Source organism: Prionailurus bengalensis, chromosome C1 (genome assembly GCF_016509475.1).
Source record: "Prionailurus bengalensis isolate Pbe53 chromosome C1, Fcat_Pben_1.1_paternal_pri, whole genome shotgun sequence".
NCBI lineage: Eukaryota > Metazoa > Chordata > Mammalia > Carnivora > Felidae > Prionailurus > Prionailurus bengalensis.
The window spans coordinates 168,054,468-168,068,604 of record NC_057345.1 but is presented as its reverse complement, the minus strand read 5'-3'; the positions used below and the strand labels follow the sequence as shown (position 1 = coordinate 168,068,604).

Sequence of the window (14,137 nt, the reverse complement as noted above, 5' to 3'; positions counted from 1 at the left end):
AGAAAAGAAACGATTTGCAAGCCGTCAAGTAGCGGGGTCTTTCCTTAAGACCCGGCTTCCAGACTCTAGCCCCAGTGCTCCTATCGTTACCCACACCGCTGCGGGCTTGGCAGCGCGGAGCCCCGCGCGCTGCCAGCTTCTCGGGGTCAGCCGGGGTGCGTCGGAGGCCCCTTCCTCGCCCCACCCCCACCGCAGCCCCGGTGGGACTGCCCGCCCCGCCCCCTTCCGCGCCGGGCGGGGTCGCTGCGCCGCCGCTAATCGCGCGCGCGCGGGGTCGCGCGGACGCGGGTCGGGCCGCGGGTGCGGGGAGGTCGCCAGGCCGCCCGCGCCGCCGCCCCTTGCCTGACGCACGGAGGGGCCGGAACACGATTTGCCGCGAGTGGCTGGAGTCGCCGCCGCCGCCGTCCAGGCCCGCTCCGCCCCCGGTCCGCCTTCCTCCCGCCTCGTCCTCCGCCTCCGCCCGCGCCTAGCTCGCGTCCCCGCGTCCTCCCCACCAACCCCGGAGCTGCCGGCCGCCCGCGCGAGCGCCAGCGCCAGCCAGGTGAGTGTGGCCGCCGCGCGGCCCGGGCGGCCCTGGCGGGAGGAGCGCGCAGGCCCCGCGGCCGGGCGGCGAGCGCGGGCGGGTGGAGGAGGCGGGGGTGGCGGGCCCGGCTTTCTTCCTGGGCGCGGGCCGCGGGGCGGTGGAGCCGCTCGGCTGAGGGAGGGGCGCCCGCGCCCCGCCGCCGCCACCGCAGACAAAGCGCCCGAGGTGGGAGCCCCGCGGGCGGCCTCTGCCTCCGCGCCGCCTGCCGGGTGCGGCCTCGTTCCGCACTGCCCGGCCGCTCTCGTCTCCCCACCCTCCCCGAGCACCCTTGTTCATTTTTGGGTGAAAGGGACACGCATCATGCAACAGGTTTGGGCGTTAATCCTCATTTTCCGGCGGGTCTTGTCCTCCCGGCGTGCGGGCACCACATGCGGAGGCTCCGGGCCCCGGGGCGAGCCCGGCGGCCGGCTCCGGCAGCCGGCTTCTTTGTGTGGCCAGTGACCAGCCTTGCCCGGTGGGTGGGGGACGCCCGCCCGAGGCCCCCGGGCCGTGGCGAGGCTCCTGGATGCCTGTGTTGCGGCGTGGGGCTTGGCTTTCCCTGGGCCTGCAGGCTGTTAACATCCCTTCAGCCTTTGGAGGAGTCACAAAGAGAAGGAAGAGAGGGTTGGCAAGGATCTCTGGTTATGTATTTATTTTTTATACGTTAGGTAGACTGATAGTAGAAAGGAGCCGCAGTCTGGCCGGCTCGTGAAGTTGCGTGTGGGATTTCGACCTGGGATGCACGGTTTGGACTTGCTGCTGCTCTGACAGCAAGTGGTTTTCTTGGTGCTTTGACGTCTTTCTCTCCTACACAGACATTATCCCAGAAGTTGGAAGTGCTCTTTGAGGGAGTAACTGTACAGCAGCTGTTTGACAGGTCACCTCTTGCTGCACATTTTGTCCGTGCCAAATATACCCACAACACATCCTGGCATAGGTTGACAAACTCTCAAATTAAAATTGCCACTCAAAATCCGCCCGTTTTGGAAAATATTAATCCACATGGTTTTCTTTGGCTTAATCTGGGATTATTTTCGTACGTCTGAAGAACTTTTTTCTAACCACCCCCCCCCCCCCAGGAGGAATACTTAATAAAAAACAATTTATCTTTGTTCATATACCTTGGTCATGCTGTTACCTAGCTGGTTTTGTTGGTATGCTATTTTAGTATAACAATACTAAATGGAAGGAAAATATCTTACTTGTGCTTTGAGCAATAAAATGCCTCTTTGTTCTAGAACCAGGAAGTTTTTATACATAATACTTTTTGTGGACAAAAGTTGGTGACTGTCTTTGCCCCATGACCCAATACATGAAAAAATTCCCAATGACTTAGAAAGCATTACACAACTCTATAGATTGTTTTTCTATCCCAAACCCCAGGAAATCATTTTGCTGTGTATTTATTCAAGCAACATAAGACTAAATTTAACCTTAAACATTGGGCCTAACTCTATAAACTCCTTCAACGTTAGGAATGAATTGATTGCATTTGAAGAGTTTGCTAAGCATTTTAATCCCTGAGAAGAGTAATGGGAAGGAGTAATTGATGGAGATTAGGAACCCCTGATGGATTTAGCAGAGTGGCAGGAGAACAGAACATGAAAGGTGGTAGACATTGCAAAGTTCCATCTACTTCAGTTTTAGTTGATAGGCAGGGGCGTATCTGAAAACTAAATGTCCACTTATTATAAAAAAGCAGAAAAACGTGTTACGTTCTGACCTATTTGGTTTTTTTCAGTGTACTCTGGAAAGACTCCTTGAAGCTCTTTCTACTCCCTACAAACAAACTTGCTATTAATAAGGACTTTTCTTTTGAAGAAATAAAATTATACCAAATTAATGTGATCTGTGGAAAGTTTCTCTGGAATGATTAGTAGTTTTACTTTACTAAAAAATACCATTCATCTGTATCACATCTGACTTCAGAGAGCTTTCATAGCTGTTACAAGCTACAGGAACAACCTCTTGGAAAAAGTAGAATATTGACTGATGACGAGGAGCAGAAACTTAAATTTTTATAATAGTTTTTTTAATTGAGATATAATTCTTACACCAACAGAATTCACTCTTATAATGTGTACAATTCGGTGGCTTTAGTATATTCACAAGGTAGTGCAAACATCACCAATTCAAGAATATTTTTATCATGCTGAAAAGAAACCCCCTTACCCCATAACTGTCACTCTCATTCCTCATTAGCTGTCACTCTCATTCCTCTTCTCCTGCACTTGGCAAATATTGATCTACTTTCTGTCCCGAGATTTGCCTGTTCTGGATGTTTGATATAAAATGAATCATACAAATATGTGGCCATTTGTGTCTTTTACTTAGCATAATATTTTTAGGGTTCATCCATATTGTGCATTTTGTCTACTTCATATTTATGGCTGAATAATGTTTCCTCTATGGGTATGACACATTTTGATCATTCTCTCATCAGTTGATGGACATTTGGGTTGTTTCTACTTTTTGGCTGTTATGATAAATGTTGCTGTGAACACTCATTTACAAATTTTTGTGTGGACGTGTGTTTTCAGTTCTCTCGGGTGTGTACTGAGATGTGGTATTGCTGGGTCTTATGATACCAAACTTCTATTGTCCAATGGCTGCACCATTTTACATTTCCACTAGCAAAATATGAGGGTTTCATTTTCTCCAGGACTTGTTAATGTTGCCTTTTTGATGACAGCCATGCTATGCTAGTGGGTCTGAAGTGGTATTTCATTGTGGTTTTCATTTGCATTTCCTTAATGGCTAATGATGTTGAGTATCTTTTCATGTTCATATTGGCCATTTGTTTATTTAGACAAAATGTCTATTTTATAATGATTTCTAAGTTTGTTTTCACATGTATTTTCTTATTTAGTCTTTGAAATGGTTCTGTAAGGTAAGTTTATCCATGTTTTACTGCTAGGAAGCTAAGGTGCAAAAAGGTTAAATAAATTGCTTGTTTTTTAACCTTAGAGTTAGTAGGAGGGTTTGAATGTAAACTCAGATCTTCCTCCGTTCTTTCCACTCCAAGAGGCATACAGAAGTTAAATTGTGTTTGCAAATTTGCTTGGCTAATCATTGACACAGTGGGGAAAAATAAATTAAAAAATCAAACAACAAAACACAGGTCCTGTGACCATACTGCCTCATATTCACCAGATTTTGTTATTTAAAAAAAAAAAATTTTTTTTTAACATTTATTTATTTTTGAGAGGCAGAGAGAGGCAGAGCATGAACAGGGGAGAGAGAGACAGACAGAATCCGAAGCAGGCTCCAGGCTGTGAGCTGTTTGTTAGCACAGAGCCTGATGCAGGGTTCGAACCCACAAACTGTGAGACCATGACCTGAGCTGAAGTTGGATGCTCAACCAGCTGAGCCACCCAGGAGCCCCTAGATTTTATTATTCTTTTAAAAATAAAGTCTTTGTTTTCTCCTGTCCTAATAAGGTAGATATGATTTCCATATTTCCTATACAGAAGCAACCAGAAAGAGTAAACTTAGTAACAGCTTCTTGGTGGCATAGCTAATCCTAGAACCCACTCTTCACTGAGACGTTGTGTTTTATATTACCCTACAGCTTCCTTGTTCTATTCTCCCACTGATATGTTCCCTTTATCTTAAAATAATTGAATAATTTTCCATTTTTCATAAATGTTAAAAATTTTCTGGATTAAACTGAAATTAACTTATTTTTGAGCAGGGCAGTTTGCCAGTTTCATCTTGAGGTGCAGGATTACTGAGGTACATATTTCAGTTTTTATGTGGCACTCTGTATCAGACATAGGTATGCAAGATTAACAGCTCCTTAAGTGTAGGGAGAAGCCATATGTTATTTATACATTTTTGCATATCCATTGTCCAACATAGTGTCCAGCACTATGAATACAAATGAATTTTTTTAATCCCCCCCCCCCCAAAAAAAAACTCAGTAAAAATGATCTGGTGCTGTTTTTTAGAATAAAGGCAGTAAAAATTCCAGAAAAAAAAAGTATTTCTTACCCCTGACACATGACCTAAAAAAATAATAAATGGTAAAAATTGGAACTTGACTTAAAATTCAGCATGTATCTTATGGAAGGAAGTAACTGTTCCATCCTGGGTTAAAAAAAAAAAAAAAAAAAAGGCTCTAGGGGTGCCTGGCTAACTCCATTGGTAGAGCACGTGACTCTTGATCTCAGGGTCTTGAGTTCAAGCCCCATGGGGGGGGTGGAGTTTACTTAAAAAAACAATAGGGTGTAAATACCTGGTGGCTGGCACAAGTGCTTATAAGCTCAGTGCCCATGCATAGGAGCTGCAACCCCCCTCCATGTTAAATAAATGAACGCCCAATGAGTAAATAGAAGAATTCGTTTTCATTGTAACAAGTAGAGAAGATACAGCAAATGAGTATTTAGGCTGTGCTTTTCATTTATATATTTTAATGGAAGACATGATGCATGTTCATTATAAAAATTCAGGTAATATGTAGGTATATTCAGTAAAAGCTGAAAACCTCCCTTAACTTCTTGTCACTGTCCTTTCCTTCACCCCCAAGATCATTCCTGTCCCAGGTAACCATTGTTAACGTTTAGGGTTTATATTTCCACCTGTATCTTTGATTAATGTGTATGTGTGTATAAATATATCCAACCATACATACATTCACAGTGGTTTTCCCTTTACAGATGGGATTGTACTACACATTTCCTTAGTTTTTATACTTATATACATTAAGATTTTTGCATTTATAGTCACAAAGGATAAATATAATATTTATGTTTTCTTTTTGGTTTGCTATCGTTGCCTGGTTTTGGTGTCAGAGTTAAGCCGCCTTCTAAGAATGAATTGAAAAACTCTCCTTTTTTTCCCCTGTGCTCTGGAATAGTTTAAAAATGTCTGCCCTTAAGCATTTATTAGAAATTCCCTGATAACTTTGGGGGAGGGAAGAGATCTGAGACAACCTTTTAACTTCTTCCTGTTTTTCTTGTTCTGTTGAGTTTTGGCCCGTATTTTCTATTACATTTTTGGGGAAAGAATCCTTCCATATACACACTTCCCTTCCCTTAGCTCTGATGAGTAAGTTGAGAAAAGCAAATGGTTAGCTGAAGCAGTGGATGCAGGAGTATATGTGCTTTTCTCTTAGGTCCAGGGTAAGGCCCTATGCTTACTAGTTGTATAACCATAGAGAAGACTTTCTCTCTTCAAACTTGTTTTCTTATCTGTAAAATGGTAATAATCCCTACCTCATAGGAGTCTTGAAAGTATTAAAATGAGATGTGAGCTAGCATATGAAAAAATCTCAGTAGTTGTATCTAATAAAAATTGACAAATCTATAATATTAAACTGTAATGTTATACAAATGTAAATTTGTCACTATAGTTACCATAAGTTGTTTTACTTTATCAAGAACAAGTTTAAGGAGAGGGAATGGTGGAGCTATGGATGGTTTCCACTAATAAATTAGAAGGCTCAATAAACATTTCCAGGTTATTTAGAATTTGATTTTGGTAGACAGTGATTTTTAAAAACTGAGTTGAATTCTCAGCAGCTTTTTTTTTTTTTAAGTTTATTTATTTTTGAGACAGAGAGAGACAGAGCATGAATGAGGGAGGGGCAGAGAGATAGGGAGACACAGAATCGGAAGCAGGCTCCAGGCTCCGAGCCATCAGCCCAGAGCCCGACGTGGGGCTCAAACTCACGGACCTCGAGATTATGACCTGAGCTGAAGTCGGACGCTTAACCGGCTGAGCCACCCAGGCGCCCCAATAGACAGTGATTTTTAAATACCTGCACAGTTTTGAGACAGGTTAGTGGGGAAAACACACCTGGATTAATCCTGCATTATCACTTATTAGCCTTGTGACTTCGGACAAGTTAAGAATTTCTCTCAGTAAAATGGGATAAATACATTAGCTTTATAGGGTAGGTATTAGGAAAGAGATAAGTATAGTGTTCATCTAAAAAGCATTCAGATTGTTTATTTTTATTTTTTAAAGTCTATTTTGGCGGGAGACGAGCAGAAAGAGATTAGCATAGTGTTTAGCATCTAATAGGCATTCATATTGTTTTTATTATTTTTTTTAAGTTTATTTTTCGAGAGTGGGGGAGGGGCAGAGAGAGAGAGAGACTCCCAGGCAGGCTCTGCCCTATCAGTGCAGAGCCCCTTGCAGGACTGGAACTCAAGGAAACCAACCATTAGATTGTGATGTGAGCTGAAGTGGGATGCTTAACTGACTGAGTCATTTAGGTGCCCCAGGTGTTCTGATTGTTAATTCTTTTTCTTTGCCTGACCATCAGTGACAAACATGCGGTGCGGGGTTCTGCTGTTTTAATGCTGCTTGATGTAGTGGAAAGAACATTAGGCCCTTAGACTTTTAGCCTGTGTTTTACAATTGCTAGCCATTGGCCTTGGACAGATCACCTGCTCAGCTTCTGTTTCCTTACCTATAAAAAAAAAAACAGCAAGAAATTGAACACGTGTTGAGCATCTATTTTATATGCATTTCGTAGGTAGTTTACAAATCTTAACCTCATTTAAATCTCCCAATAATTCTATTGAATAGAGATGATTATTTCCCATTTTAATGAAACAGAGGTTCAGGGTTTTCTGACATTTATTTGGAGGAACCCCCGCCCATGCCTGTCCATGTTCTTTCACTTGTTAGAGCTGTCCTCTCTTGGTGATGGTAGGGTGTGCCCCTGTGCACAGGGAATTCTGAATAAGCATACTGCAAACTGAAATACTAAATGTATTAAAAAACTCAACCACAGTTGGCTGAGACTACTTATTTATTAATGATTTCCATTAATAAAATACAAATAGAGGATGGTTAATGTATCCTAATGCCCATACTTAAGAGTAGTAATTTAAGTTTTTTAATACAGCACTTGAGTTGTTGATAATCATTTTACCTAAATAATTCATCAGGCTTCATTGCATTTCCAATTTGACCAGGTAGAGGAGAGGGAATAGGTAATGGTCATACAGAGAAATCTAAGACTGTTTGATAGTGGCGCGCACGCGTGCGTGTGTGTGTGTATGTGTGTGTATATGGAAGAGCTCAGAAGCAGCAGTTCTTTGACAGCTTGGTGTTTACAGAAACTACAGGTTCTTGGAAAGAAGTAGGGAAAATCTGCATTATAATTCGTTGTCTACTTGCAGACTTGCAGAGTCATTTGAAAAATGAACCTGCCTTTGTCAGCTGGTTTATAAAGAGCTATTGATTATGTTCTTGAAAGGTTGTGATACTGTATTTCCTTTGATAGGGGTTGCCAAAGCTTTTGCTATGAGTTTCATTTTATTTGATCAGAGTCCATGGTATTGACTGGCTTTTTTGTAAGTTTTGTGCTAGGGATGTGCAAACAAAACAAAACAAAACAACAACAACAAAAAAACCCGACAACAAAAAAACTGCTCTTGGGACATCACAAATTAAATTGTGATTGAATAATAGTATAGAAGGTCCAGAAATTCTGTCTTTTGAAACTTCAGTTATCATTTTTATTCTATTTGGTAGGAGTGGGAATTCCTGTGTTTAACTTAGAGAATTATCAGAGTAGGCTTGAATTGTGCTATGTAAATTCTCACTGTTATTGAATGCTTTTTGGAATACAGTACAAAGCATCATGAGGTATATGTAATTGTTAGAAAACGTGGTTCTTGTCTTCAAAGAGTTTATACTTAGGGAGGCACTGAAGGAAAAAACTAAAAGCACGTAGCAAATTCTTAAAGCTTGTGCTTGCTTTTTGTAAAATCAGTTTTGCTGCATTGGTCTTTGATAAGATACCGTAGGTATCTCTTGATGGTACTATCAGAAACCTCCCAACTCTTTGAGAAGTGGTAGTTGTGTATCTTGTATATCTAGTTCATCTTGTTCATTCCATAGTGTTCTCTTTGCTCCATAAAAATTACTGTTTGGTCTAAATACACATAATAGTTCCCATTTTGAGTACTTTTCTGTTTATCTCCTGGACTGTGGACTGGGCTTTCCTTTTTGTGATGCCCACTAGAAAGCCAAAGTCATTTGTGGCCCGCTCCAGAGCAGACGTAGTGATTTTATGTTGTACATATTTTTAGCCTTTTTCTTGGTACCAATTTTGGTGTTTTCTTTATTCTTTTGCATTTGTTTTTTAAATTTATTAACTTTTTACAGTTTGTGTATTCTTGTAAGTCTCATTAATCCTTTTCAGAACAAAATACTGGTACGTGTGTATGTGTGTACATACATGTATGTATATGAAATCCATGGAGGAACATATCGAGGCAAACAGATTAATGTAGTGGAGACCAGATGTGGCAAATGGGTTTTATTTCATGGGCCAGCTTTGATTGATGGTGGCTGCATGGAACACTGCATTAAGAAGTAGCTGGAGGGGCACCTGGGTGGCTCAGTTGGTTAAGCGTCTGACTTCAGCTCAGGTCATGATCTCACAATTCATGGGTTTGAGCCCCGCATCGGGTCTGTGCTGACAGCTCCAGCCTGGAGCCTGCTTCACATTCTGTCTCCTTTCTCTGCCCTCTCCTGCTTGTGCTCTCTCTCTCTGTCAAAAATAAATCAACATTTAAAAAAAAAAAAAAAAAGAGAGAGGGAATCCCAGGTAGGCTCTGTGCTATGATAGCACAGAGCCCAACTTGGGGCTTGATCTCACAAACTGTGAGATCATTACCTGAGCAGAAACCAAGAGTCAGATGCCAACTGACTGAGCCACCCAGGCACCCCTAATTAGATTTTTTTATCTCCTAAAATTCTAATTAATTTCCTGTATTATTTCCAGTGGCTTTGCCTTAGTTCATGTTTTTGTCATCCTTTTCATTTCATTTATTTTTTTTAAAGTTTATTTGTTCTGAGAGTGGGGGGGGGAGAGAGAGAGAGAGAGAGAGAGAGAGAGAGAATGAACGAACGAACGAACCAGAGACAGGGCAAGAGGGAATCCCAAGCAGGCTCTATGCTGTCAGCACAGAGCCTGATGCAGGGCTCAGTCTCACAAACTGAGATCATGACCTGAGCCAAAGTCAAGAGTCAGATGCTTAACGGACTGAACCACCCAGGTGCCCCTAAAATCTTAACTCTTAAATGGCTCAGTAAAAAGATGCTCAAATTTTTTTTTTAATTTTTTTTAACGTTTATTTATTTTTGAGACAGAGAGAGACACAGCATGAACGAGGGAGGGGCAGAGAGAGAGGGAGACACAGAATCGGAAGCAGGCTCCAGGCTCTGAGCCATCAGCCCAGAGCCCGACGCGGGGCTTAAACTCGTGGACAGCGAGATCGTGACCTGAGCTGAAGTCAGACGCTTAACCGACTGAGCCACCCAGGCGCCCCAAAAGATGCTCAAATTAATTCATAATAAAAGTAGGCACCAATTGATTGACAAATACCAAATAATTTGGTAACATGGATATAGAAACACAGATGTACTCCTAGATCTTTGATGGATATGCAAAATGCTACAATACCTACCAAAATTACAAAGGCAAGTAACCATGTCTAGAAATCTCTTATAGTATACCCACCTGCCCCACCACTGTGTGGAAGATAACATATACAAAGTTATTCGTTACAGTATTTGTAGGGACAAAAAAAGTGAATAACAGCAAACATTTATCTACACTTGGTATAGGGTCAGACACTGTTCTAAGCACTTTACACACTTTCTCATTAAATCCTCCCAATAATCCTATAAGGTAGGTGCTATTAACACTCCCATTTTATAGATAAAGAAACTGAGAGGCCAAGTATAAGTAGCCCAAGACCACATAGACAACGTAGAGGCAAGAATTTGAACCCAGGTAGTGTAGCACCAGAGCCTGTTTTCTTAACTGACATTAAGCCATCTAACTATAGATCAATATATGGTACATCCTTCTTAAGGAGTGTTACATTTTTAATTTTATTTTTATAAAGATTTTTTTTTTGTAATCTCTACACCCAACATGGGGGTTCAAAACTCACCCTGAGATCAAGAGTCGCATGCTCTTCACAGAGCCAGCCAGGCCCCCAAGACTACTACATTTTTAAAAAGAAATTTCCTTTAATTCCCCCTTTGAGTTCTAGGGTAGACTGAACTCAGTGACTGACTTCAAAAAGCAAAATACGGAAAGGGAAAAATAGTAACTTTACATTGAAGAAAACTGGCAAACATTACCTTAACCAAGGGATCTAGGTTAATATCACCAATGATGTCATGTAAATACATCAAGGACTCCCTCACATTACATGTTGAGAAGGGCAGCTCAACTTTGTGTATTGTTTTCAGAAATCCATATCCTCATTTTAATCATGAGAGAAACATTAGATAAACCCAAGTTGAGAGTTACTCTATAGCGTATCTGACCAGTACTCCTCAAAACTGTCAAGAAAAGACTGAGAAACTGTCAGAGAAGACTAAGGAGACAAGATAACTAAATGCAATGTGGTATTCTGGATGAGATCCTGGAGCAGAAAAAGGACATTAATGGAAAAATTGATGATATCCAAATAAAGTCTACAGTTTAGTTAACAATAATGTATTGATGTCTGTTTCTCAGTTTTGAGAAATGTACCACAGTAAGATGATAACATCTGAGGAAGCTGGGTAAGGTACATACAGGAACTTTTTGCACATTTTTTTCCACTTTTCTGTAAACCTAAAATTATTCCAAAGCAAAAGGTTTATTTTTAAAAAAGAAGATGACTCTGTGTATTGGTAGGAAAAAAAACCTCTAAGAAGTGAAAAATGAAAGGTGTAGAATATGTATATAGCATGGAATCTCATGGTGCCCCTAGAGATATTGTTTGTATAAAATGGATGGGAAAGCACATGTATGCATAAAGGTTTCTGGAAAGATACATAAGAATCTGATGACACTGGATGACTTTGTGGAGGTGAGAACTCAATAGTTGAGGAACAGGAATAAAGAAAAGACTTTTTAATGCATCCTTTTCTATCTTTTTAATTTTGAAAAATAGAATTAGCATTCAAAAAATAATTAACTTTTAAAATGAAATGGATGAATGGGCGCCTGGGTGGCTCAGTCGGTTAAGTATCTGACTCTTGATTTCTTCGGCTCAGGTCATGGTCTCAGCTTCATGATCCCAGGGTCCTGGGATTGAGCCCCTCAGGCTCTGTGCTAAGTGTAGAGCCATTTTGGCATTTTCTCTTTCCCTTTGCTCTTTTCCCTTGTGTGCTTGCTCGTGCTCTCTAAAAAAAAAAACAAATAAAAATTTTTAAAAAATTAAAAATTTTAGATTTTTTAAAAAAATTTTTTTTTTCAATGTTTTATTTATTTTTGGGATAGAGAGAGACAGAGCATGAACGGGGGAGGGGCAGAGAGAGAGGGAGACACAGAATCGGAAACAGGCTCCAGGCTCTGAGCCATCAGCCCAGAGCCTGACGCGGGGCTCGAACTCACGGACCGCGAGATCGTGACCTGGCTGAAGTCGGACGCTTAACCGACTGCGCCACCCAGGCGCCCCTAAAAATTTTAGATTTTGATGATGCTAAATAATTATAATAACTAGCTAAGGAATAGTTTGAACCTCGTAAAGACTAGAACTAATATTATGGTTGCAAGATGGACAGTCTGAGAAGTAGATCACTAAGTTGCTGACCTCTCTTCTGGTGTGGTAGTATGGTGTCTTGGTAATTGCTTTTTAAAAAGTTTGTTTGTTTGTTTGTTTGTTTATTTATTTATTTATTTATTTATTTTTGAGAGAGAGGGAGAGGGGGAGAGAGCATCCCAAGCAGGCCTCATGCTGTCAGTGCAGAACCAGATGTGGGACTCAGACTCACAAACTGTGAGATCATCACCTGAGCTGAAATCAAGAGTTGGACGCTTAACCAACTGAGCCACCCAGGTGCCCTGTTTTTAAAAAAGTTTTAGGGGTGCCTGGGTGGCTCAGTCGGTTGAGCATCCGACTTCAGCTCAGGTCATGATCTCACAGTTAGTGAGTTCGAGCCCCGCATCAGGCTCTGTGCTGACGGCTCAGAGCCTGGAGCCTGCTTCGGATTCTGTGTCTCCCTCTGTCTCTGCCCCTCCCCCACTCGTATTCTGTCCCTCTCTCTCAAAAATAAATAAACATTAAAAAAAAAGTTTAAAAAAAAAGTTTTAAGAGGTGGGGTGCTTGGGTGGCTCAGTCAGTTGAGCGTCCGACTTTGGCTTAGGTCATGATCTCACAGCTTGTGAGTTTGAGTCCCGTGTCGGGCTCTGTGCTGACAGCTCAGAGCCTGGAGCCTGCTTCATATTTTGGGTCTCCCTCTCCTTGCCTCTCTCCTGCTCATGCTGTCTCTCTCTGTCTCTCAAAAATAAATAAACATTAAAAAAAATAAAAAAAAAACATTTTAAGAGGTATTGCCACCATCCTACATTTGAAGCCAGCAATGAAGGAAACTGAAGGCAGGGGTAGAGGTTGGAAGGAAAGGTTATAGTTACATTAGAGTAAAACTGAAAGGTAATCAGCGTGACACATCTGTTATGATATTCATGTCTTTATTTTGTATAATAATTAGGCCAAAATTAAAATATATTGTAATTAGTTGTGTATATAAGTGTAATTAATTTTGACATGTAGTTTTAGAAGTATTTCCATACCATTGCCTTCTCCAGTATATATAATCATTGCCGGTTGGTAGTTTTGTTCCGATCATGTATTATGTGCTGTTTGGTGGTTGTTACTGTTAACTGCCTCCCTCCAACACCTCCACCTCCACCCCCAAGTACATGTAAAAATCAAAAGTGCTGAATCTTACTTTCCATCTACTGGATAGGGGTGATAGTGGGTGTGATGACCTTTTGCTCTTTTCCTTAGTTGAGTTTCATGTCTGGGAGTTCATGAGCTTAACCTAGCGCCTCATGGACTATACACACCCGGCTTTACCCCTAACACATTGGAGGTTCCAAGAACTCTGAAGCATGAACAGATTGTGGGATGGTGGAGGGGAGGAGGAGGTACAAAATGACCACAATTCTGAAAGAAGAAAGGGATGTCAAACCAGGAAACGGAAGTAGACACCATGAAAAATGGAATCTGGATGCTCAGAATTTGAGATTCTTGGCTTCTGAGGTGGAAAGAGTGGAGAGGGCAAAGTAGAGCTCATGTTACCTATGAACTCTTGACCCAGTTCCCCCGAGCATGGAGCTGGAGGAAAGCGGTTTTCCTGGAGGACTCAGCAAAATAAAAACCGTTCCTACTCCTTCAAACCAAACATTCTTCGAGATGCTTTAAACTCTAAAACAAGTCTGTTAAAAGATTTTCTTTCCTTTTTAAGTCATTTTCTGTTTTGATAGGGTAGGCTGAAAGACAGTGGCCTCCTGGGGCCAGCAGGTCTGAAGGATGCCCTGGGGTGGGAAGGAACTCAGAAGGCACAGGAAAGGGAAGCTTAGAGGCAGCTGAGAAGAAAAGCTGGAGTTTTATGGATTTTCACCAAGTTCTGGATTGTCTTTACTCACAAATAAGAGCTTTATTCCAAATATTTCCTCTCTATAGGATGGGCAGCTAACCAGACAGCTTGAGTTGTGGTGAGATGGAAACTACTACTGCTGCTTTGTAATTTGGGGTTTGTATTCAATTTACTTTGAAAATACCTAGAACTCCCAAGATCAGAAATGGGGAGTGGTTGCTT

The 14,137-nt window shown here is 41.6% G+C and overlaps 1 protein-coding gene across 5 annotated transcripts in view; it reads left to right on the top strand.

Moving 5' to 3' along the window:
• Positions 1-222: 222 nt before the first annotated feature.
• Positions 223-14,137, top strand: part of SESTD1 (SEC14 and spectrin domain containing 1) — a 163,868-nt gene continuing 149,953 nt past the window's right edge. For 2 of the 5 annotated variants that reach the window (XR_006296875.1, XR_006296874.1), the window contains exon 1: positions 266-541. The gene's annotated coding sequence lies outside the window, so the exon portion shown is untranslated. Of the gene's footprint in view, positions 542-649; positions 893-14,137 lie in introns of those variants that run through there. The other 3 variants (XM_043577191.1, XM_043577194.1, XM_043577192.1) reach the window with 3 other exon arrangements.